Genomic DNA, 8,728 nt, shown 5'->3' with positions numbered 1-8,728 from the left:
GATACCTTGCTGCAAAAAAGCTTAGATTCTATTTTTTATAGATGACATAAACCAATAAGAAACTTTTGATCCCTGTTCTAAGGAGGGCAATTCAAAATTCATGTGGGAGCATACTGGGAAGAGACAACACGCAGTGCAAAATAGGACTACAGTTGAAATTAGGGTATTCAAAGTGAGAATGGTGAAGGAAATAAAAAAGAGAGAAGATATTGAGATGTATTCCCAAAATTGATATTAATTGGTAACTGGTTGGTTGAATTATGGGTATGGAAAACAGAAATAAGAAATACCATGCGATGTGGAGCTCAAATAGAAATCTATTAGTGTTTCCTGAAGACTGGATATGAATTAGATAAGATAAAATAATATGAAAAAAGGGCGTAAGAGGTTATTCAAGTTGTCATCCACCCTCATCTATTCTATGAAGTAGAGAGCTTTATATTAAACATGTATATTTGTAAATTTAATGGACTATCTGAACCTAAAAAACAGATACGGACACTCTATGTTTCTCTTTGCACTTAATCAATTTGCAAATCAACAAACGGGAGCATAAAAGGACTGGGCAGTTTTCTAATAGTGCTGTGAGGCTAATTATCAGTAAGAATCAATGTATTGAATACCAGAAACAGTCTATCTTGAAACTCTGCAAAATGAAAACAACAAATAGATTGTGTGTTTGGAAGTGGAGTAGGGAGTAATTGTTTGGTCAATGTAGTTGATATGTCATATTAATAATTAACATTCATTCTGAAATGTAGGATTAAGAACTGTACATCTTCCCATGCTGGAGCACTGCCTAGAAATAGTGTCCGTATAAATATTGGCATGCGTGCCTACGTGAAAGAACAACTCAGTTCTCCAGATGTTATCTTCGGGCTGTATTATGTCTACAGAATTTAGAATTCTACACGCTAGCTTTTAATAATTCAAGCTATCACTGGGTTAACTTTTAATAACATCATAGACTTCAAGCAGATATTAAGTTTATAATAGTAAAAAGTATTCAAAAGTGCTCAATAACTTTTTATCCAAGAACATCTATCCCAATAGCTGCATTCAGTCCAATCTAGAAAAATTCAAGGATCACAGCAATTTAGCGTGTCAGTGAAGAAATAGGTGGCCCGCTGTGAGTCTGAAGCTGTCTAATCTGGGTTATAAACTAGCAAAGCTCAAAGAGAACATGTCTTCCTTGCTTGGACACAATCTATTCAAAGAATGTGACTCTACCTTAAACATGAAAACTCCTGGCAATTCGTCCCCCACTAGCGGGCTAGGTTTGCTCTAAACTGACCAGAAAATTTAGTATTTGTAGAGTGTGAATTAGGATGAAGGGAAATCAACAACCTTGAGTCATGAGGTCATGATATATAAAATCTTGACATTGGGCTTTGGCTCCAGGAAAACTAGCTTTATTTGTATCCTGCTTTTTCCATTTTTTGTGTGACTTAAATAATCTATTATTCAAGATACTTGTTGGATCATTCCAATATAAATACTTAGTGCTAATTACGTACCAATGACCAATTCTGGCTCCAAGAATACAGAAGAAACTGAGACGAATGCATTCTGTACATTGTATGATGAGGAAATAAAGGAAAGGGAATATGCTACAAAAAAGTCTCTATTGCAAACATCTACTGGGTTTACTAGGAGCAGAGCATTACGGGAACACACCAGGTATTCTGTATAGATAGAAGGTTCTGTGATTTGTGCCCATAACCAGCAAGCTGGGCCTGCATGTACCTGGGCAAGCTAAGCAATGCTGTTTGTGAGACTCGTGCTGTGGGAATACCCTTGGGAGCCTCGTTGTTTCAAATATATGATCTGGCCTCCAGATCATAACTGGCCCTTCTGTCCTGGACGGCAAGAGCTACAGTCTTGTCTCACCTCCCCTCCTACCCCAGGCTGGGCTGGCCTCCCAGAATGCAATCCGGAAGGGGAGGCAGACACACAAAGCCCAGGCTCCTTAAAAATATTATAACATGGAAATGCAACTTGCTCCAAACTGCACATAGGCAGACAAATGTTTAATTTCAAACCCCATTATCTGCCCTATAAATACAGCCCTTATATGGGGATGGTCAGTTGGAAGTCTCACCTGAGGGCAGGATGCTCCACTCAGGCCTCTCTCAACTGGGACCCCAGCCTGGCTGTTTCCATGGGGCTTCCCCAGCTGATGAGTTGTCGTTGCTAAGTACCCGATTTGATGTAACTTCGCCTCATTTTCATTTATTGCCTATTATTCCCTTCATCTATGTGTAGCTTCCTTTGCTCTTCTGCTTCTCTTAGGTTTCTATGATAATAAGAATAAAGAGTTCTCTCTTTTTCAAAACCGAAACATGGCTATTGTGAATCTTTTGTTCAGAATGCCAGGTACTGCACGTCATAGATAATCAGAGCAGGAAGGTATGTAGTAATCCAGGCTTGCTCTAACAATCACATACTGGACACTGAAGATACAATAATCTGAATGCAGTAAAGTGATGAGAGCAGAAATTTAATTTTTATTGCATGCCCTTTTTCTTCAGTTGTGTTCATATACACATGACATTCTTGACTTCTTATCAACATAACCCTAGTTTTGGTCTGGATGTACTGTTTTACACTAAAAATTGTATTTCATCATCATTACACAGATCTGGGAAGATAAGGTAGGTACACTAGGATAAATTTCAACATCACTCTGGAATATAGATGCCAACATGCCCACCATCCTGCTAGTAAGAAAAAATTATCCTTTCCGTATGTAGCACATATTATGATACTTCAGGGTATTAGTTATTTACATAAAACTGGTCTATATCCTGTGGCTCTGTTTCATACTCAATCTGGGACAGAAATTGAAGTATTATCTGCCTCTCTCTATATTTTACCAACATATTCTGATAATGCACATTGAAATTAATCATATAAAATTATGAAGGGTAGGGGGTGCCTGGGTGGCTCAGTCCTTTAAGCATCTGCATTTGGCTCAGGTCATGATCTCAGGGTCCTGGGATCGAGTCTTGTATCAGGCTCCCTGCTCTGCAAGGAGTCTGCTTCTCCCGCTGCCCCTTCCCTCACTCATTCTTTCTTTCTCTCTCTCAAATAAGTAAATAAATAAAATCCTGAAAAAACAAACAAACAAAATAAAATGGATGGTAACTGAACTGAGTGGAGGTTAAACCATTTAGAGACTGAAAACAAACCCATATGTGTTTGACTTAAGTCAAAGAAACCCATAATTGGAGAGAACTGATAGTTTCCACAGAGGGATGGGTAAAATGAGTGAAGGGGAGTGGGAGATACAGGATCCCAGTCATGGAATAGCGTGAATCACGAGGATAAAGCACACAGCAGAGACAATATAGTCACTGGTGCTGTAATAGCATTGTATGGTGACAGATGGGAGCTACACTTTGGCGAGCATAGCACAATGGAAGACTTGTAGAATCATTATGTTGTACACCTGAAATTAATGTAACATTATGTGCCAACCGTACTCCAATTAAAAAAGAGCTTCCTTTTTTAAAGCTGCTCAAAGCTGATCAGAAAAAAAAGCAAGCATTTCCTTGAAGCCATCAGAGAAGAGCTTCTTTATATGCATCGCCATGCATGCGGTACCTTCGTACTGGGTTATGTATATTGTTGGGCAAATGATAATAAAATGATTTGTCAAACTTATACATTGAGGACAAATATCAATTTCTTCTAAGTGTCTAAAGCTAAATTCCCAATTATCATCTGAGATGATTTTTAAAATTTCTTTCAACGTGCACAAGAACAGCAGAGAAAATATTTTTTTTTTAAATGTAAGAGCAAAATTGCTATGAGAACTAACCACTGAAGTCTTTTACAATTCTTCTACTTAAATTCATGGAATTTATTTTGTGATAAAATTAAAATTAAAAAATAGTAATAATAAAGATCTACTAATGCTGTCATCTTTTTTTAATGCTGTCATCTTACTAAGGACATGTATGCATTGTGTTATGATTATGGACATATGAATATCTGTATTTATTGGCTTTCCAGTCTAAATTAAGTTAACAAGATTAAAGCCAAAACTTTATTCTCCTATTCTCAACTTGTGAAATTAATATGGTTCAGAAAATACTGCCAAATATGAATGCTTCCAAAATTGTAACTCTAAGAACAGTGCAAAAAATCTGATATAGTTCAGTATAAATCTCTCCTGTTGTGCTCTTCTAAACGTACTGAGCTGTAACTGCCAAAAGCCGTCTGGGACTTTTTGCTGAACAAATCATTTTACCTTTTTGGGTCAATGAAGTAGTCAGTTGGAAACAGGAGAATTTCTTCAAAGGCAAAATTGAAAGAAAAAGGGCTCCTCCACTAAGTATTCATGTCACAATACTAGGAAAGAGAGCATCCATGTGTTTGAGGAAAAATAATTCTATCAAAGCCCTAGGGGTCACATATTCTTCAAAATTAAAGAACAGTGATTCCTACCAAACCTCTCAGGGATATTTTCTGAGATATATTTCTATACCCTTTTGATTCAGCTTATCATTCATATATTCAATACATTTATTAAGCATCAAACTTATGACAGATTCTGTAACAAAAAGTAGGACTGGAAAAATAAATAAAATGTAGGCCCTAACTTCAAGAAAGACTCCTAGTCCAATGGGCAAGACAAATCTATAATACCAATCATCTGTAAATTCTACACTATAAGATTATCTGTAGAATATAGAAGATTGAAAAAAAAAAAGAATATAGAAGATTAGAACAAAAAAGAGAGTAATTAATTTTCCAGAGAGTAAGGGAAAGAATGTGATGGAAAGTTTTAATGAAAAGAAGAAGGAGGAGGAGAAAAAGAAGAAGTAGCAGATAGGAACTTAAACAACAGATAAGCTGGAAATGGCCAAAATAAAGTAGCAGTAATAATAATAATAACAACAACAAGAAAAATACTATCTGTTGTCGACTACGTTCACGACATAGTGCCAAGTGCTTTCCATGCATTGATTCTCATGTGTGCCTCACACAAACCTTAACACTAATGATGATGATGATGATGATGATGATGATGATGATGATGATATTATCTCCATTTTCAAGATGAGGAACTGAGGAGAAAGAGTTTAAAAACACCGCCCAAAGTTACATATGTAAAAAAAAAAGGAAGACATAGGACTTGAACACAAGCATCCAGCTTCCAAAATCCTTATAACTACCACGAATCCTTACACGAACTACCAACTACTACAGGATACCGCAGCTCCCACAGGAGGGCATGTGAGAGGTTAGACGTGCAGAGGCTTGAGTGTAAAACACATCACATCCTCAGAAAGTTGTGCGTTTTTCAGAATGACTAGAACAAGAACTCAGCTCGTGAAAGTGGCACAGAGTATAGGTTTGACCGAATGGAGGCCAGATCACAGATGAACACCTGGAGAAATCAAATAATGCCAGCACAGCCAGACAGGACAGCACCGCAATCCTCAAGGTGAGAGGATCACGGCAATCTGAAATAAGGCAGATTAATGAGGATAACGAGGCAAGATATGTGGAGGAGGAAGGGTGGCCGGGGTTTTGAGACTTGGGATGTATGTGGTAAATAAAGCAGACCAAAAAGCCTTCCATTTTATAATCTGGGTTTATAACCTGGAGAATTTTGTAAATAGTAATGCACAAAACAGTTCACAGGGAAGGTAGCTTATTCCCAGGAGTCAGAGTTCTAAGTCTTCTGTCTTTGAGGACTTTCTCTGCAGCTTTCAGAGATGCATGTGCCTGGTGTACACGTGTGAGAACATCATTAAGACCCTGGAGATTTCTCTCAGTCGGACAGGCCACCTTTGGCAATTGGTTACACATTCTTTCTTGCAGGGAAAATAAAAACCTCCCTTCATTCCAAACCCATGTAAATCTGAAGGAGTGATCCAGCAGGTGGTTTGAAGTCATATGGCAATGATTCTGTGAGGCAAATTGTTTTGCAAATGTCATCAACAGTCACATCACCTCATTGAAGGAAGTCAAAGAATAATTTATTACTATTTTTAAAGGTAAAGAGAGGTCACGTGACTCAACTAGAGAGCTGGAAATAAACACTGTCTGTAGAACCAGCTCTGTGCAAGAGCAACTGACAAATGACTACCTGACAGATAAGCTGAAGAGTCTAGTAGTTTATATAATTCATATAATTTACACCGGGGTCTCCACTTGCTAGTATAAAATGGGCTTGAAATGAAACCTGAATTGAAAATTTGGATTTGTTTTGTTTTTTTAAAACGTTTGTTCAAGATAAGTAGTTTATTCTTACTCCTTTGAAACGTCCTCTGGTCTGTAGATTTGACTAAACAGGAACATAAACATAACACTCTCTATCAGTGAAATGGCCAACGTATGACCAGAAAATGGTCACAGGGAATTTTCAGTTTTATATTAAACTTCATTGTTCACTATATTAAAATACACTATTAAAAATCTCTTCCAATGTATTGAATCATCATGTGGTACACTTTACACTCACACAATGCGGTATGTCAATTATATCTCAACAATATTGGAAATAAAAGAGTGACAAAGATTTCCGATTTATTTTTTTTAAGATATCATCCACCTACCCATGAGATACACAGAGAGAGAGAGAGGCAGAGACACAGGTGGAGGGAGAAGCAAGCTCCCTGCAAGGAGCTTGATGTAGGACTTGATCCGAAGACTCTGGGATCACGACCTAAGCCAAAGGCAAACGCTCAACCCCTGAGCCACCAGGGTGCCCTGAATGATTTCTGATTTAAAAAGAAAAATACCTCAGGAGGTGATGGTGGCACTTTTGTAGGCTGTTACTGGCTGTTCTTTGAGGGCTGGGCAGCTAATGGTGTGCGCTGATCATGGGCAAGACTCTAAGGTCTCCTCATCCATACCTAGTAAGTGCAATAGTCACAAGAAGTGAAATTTTTAAGTTGGAACTACTAGGTATTGATTCATTTACGATCATTGATAGAAATCAGATCAGCAGAGAAGATGTTGAAAATATTGTTTTTTTTTTCCTATAAAACAGCAATGCCAGCAAGAACCAAGCTCAAGTTGTGGAATTCTAATAAAAAATAAATAACAATGTATCTTTTAAGTTTGGGGAAGAGAGTTCAGAAAACCCAAACAATGACAATTCTTTTTGCTATAGGTTTACTACTGCGGTTGCAACTAGGCTCCTGAAAGTACACTACTACATTTAGCTGAAATCCTTCTGGAATTCCCACATTTCTCTTTTAATCTGCAGGATATATATGGCGGGTTGGCTATAGGAGCATCATCATAGAAGAACAGCCAGTAATAGAATTTTACACAGATGCTGTATTAGGAGATTTACAACTAAATAAACCATTTCCTGAGTTGAAGGAATATTTACAGTCTTATAATCTGGACCATATAGGGGGCACCAAAGACCCATGTCCACACTCCATTGATGGCGATCATAGCCAAATATTTAGCACGGTGGAACAGTGGAACCTAAAATATATAAGGAAAAAGAGAACCTCAGAGATTTGGTTAGACCAGGGATTAAGAATGCCTTTAGGGCTCCACAAGATGGAGATAAATTTGAAGAAGCTTTAAAAAATATAAACACGGTTGGGGTGCCTGGGTTGCTCAGTTGGGTTATGCAGTTGCCTTTGGCTGGGGTTGTGATCCCGGGGTCCTGGGACAGAGCCTGGAATCGGGCTTCCTGCTCAGTGGAGAGTCTGCTTCTCCTTCTCCCTCTGCCCTTCTCCTGCTTGTGCTATTTCACTCTCTCTAAGAAATAAATAAAATCTTAAATATATATATGTTTATTTATATTCATACATATTTTATGATGTAATTATATATATAAACAATATATATTTATATTCATATACATTTTATGATTTTATATATATATATATATATATATAGCAATAAATATAACTCGGATCCCAATCAATATTGAAGATATAATTAATGGTGATTGTTGCATAAATATCAGCAGACTCCATCTGTTTGGATTTTAACTTATACATTGAAGGGCTTTGTGGCCAACGAGGACCAAGGATACTTACCTGTTTGAGGCACAGTTCCCTATGTGACTGCAGATTAGGGGGCACACATGAAACTGCAAAGCACTGACTATTAAAGCAAAGAAAGATGCTTCTGCTGGGGTAATCATATTGACAAAATGCTGCAGTGCGTAGGCCAGGGAACACAGGCCATTATAGAGAAAGAACTAAAATTATTCTGCAGTAATCCTCCACTGCTTGGAGTTGTAAGGTGCAGATCCTTAACTAAAGAATATGGTTTGAAGACAATTAGCTAGAATGAAGTTATTTCCACATGGACATTCCAGATAATGAAACTGTGTTGTGCTTGATCTTACGGGCTGCTAAAGGATTTCGTGAACAATAGGGCAGACAACCAGGGACACTTAACGATCAGATCGAAGAAAATACAAGGAAGCCTTCTCTCATCGTCTTCCTTTAGGAATATAGGTTACCTGTGATGGCGAAAGATGATTGTTTCTATAAATGTTGCTGATAGGGAGCTGCTGAGGTGTACACGATAGCTGCATCCTTTGGAGGAGCTGCTGTCCAAGAGTTTAACCACAACTGATACCAAACACTGTAATTTTAATAACACAAGTGTGTCGGCATGTCACAAACTTCAGTATCTTCTGGATATAATAAGCACCCTATGTAGCGTGTTTATGGCTGAAACTAGAATTGTCTTGAGATTGTACTCTAGTCCGTAAAATTCTCCTAAGGCGGAG

At 37.7% G+C, this 8,728-nt stretch overlaps 1 pseudogene; it reads left to right on the top strand.

Annotated features, from left to right (window-relative positions):
* The first annotated feature begins 1,519 nt into the window (after window positions 1–1,519).
* Window positions 1,520–8,442, top strand: LOC140614607 (NEDD8-activating enzyme E1 regulatory subunit-like; annotated as a pseudogene).
* Window positions 8,443–8,728: the final 286 nt, after the last annotated feature.

The sequence above is a fragment of the Canis lupus genome, chromosome 23 (genome assembly GCF_048164855.1).
Source record: "Canis lupus baileyi chromosome 23, mCanLup2.hap1, whole genome shotgun sequence".
In the NCBI taxonomy this organism is placed as follows: Eukaryota; Metazoa; Chordata; class Mammalia; order Carnivora; family Canidae; genus Canis; species Canis lupus.
This window is presented reverse-complemented; position numbering and strand designations above follow the sequence as displayed.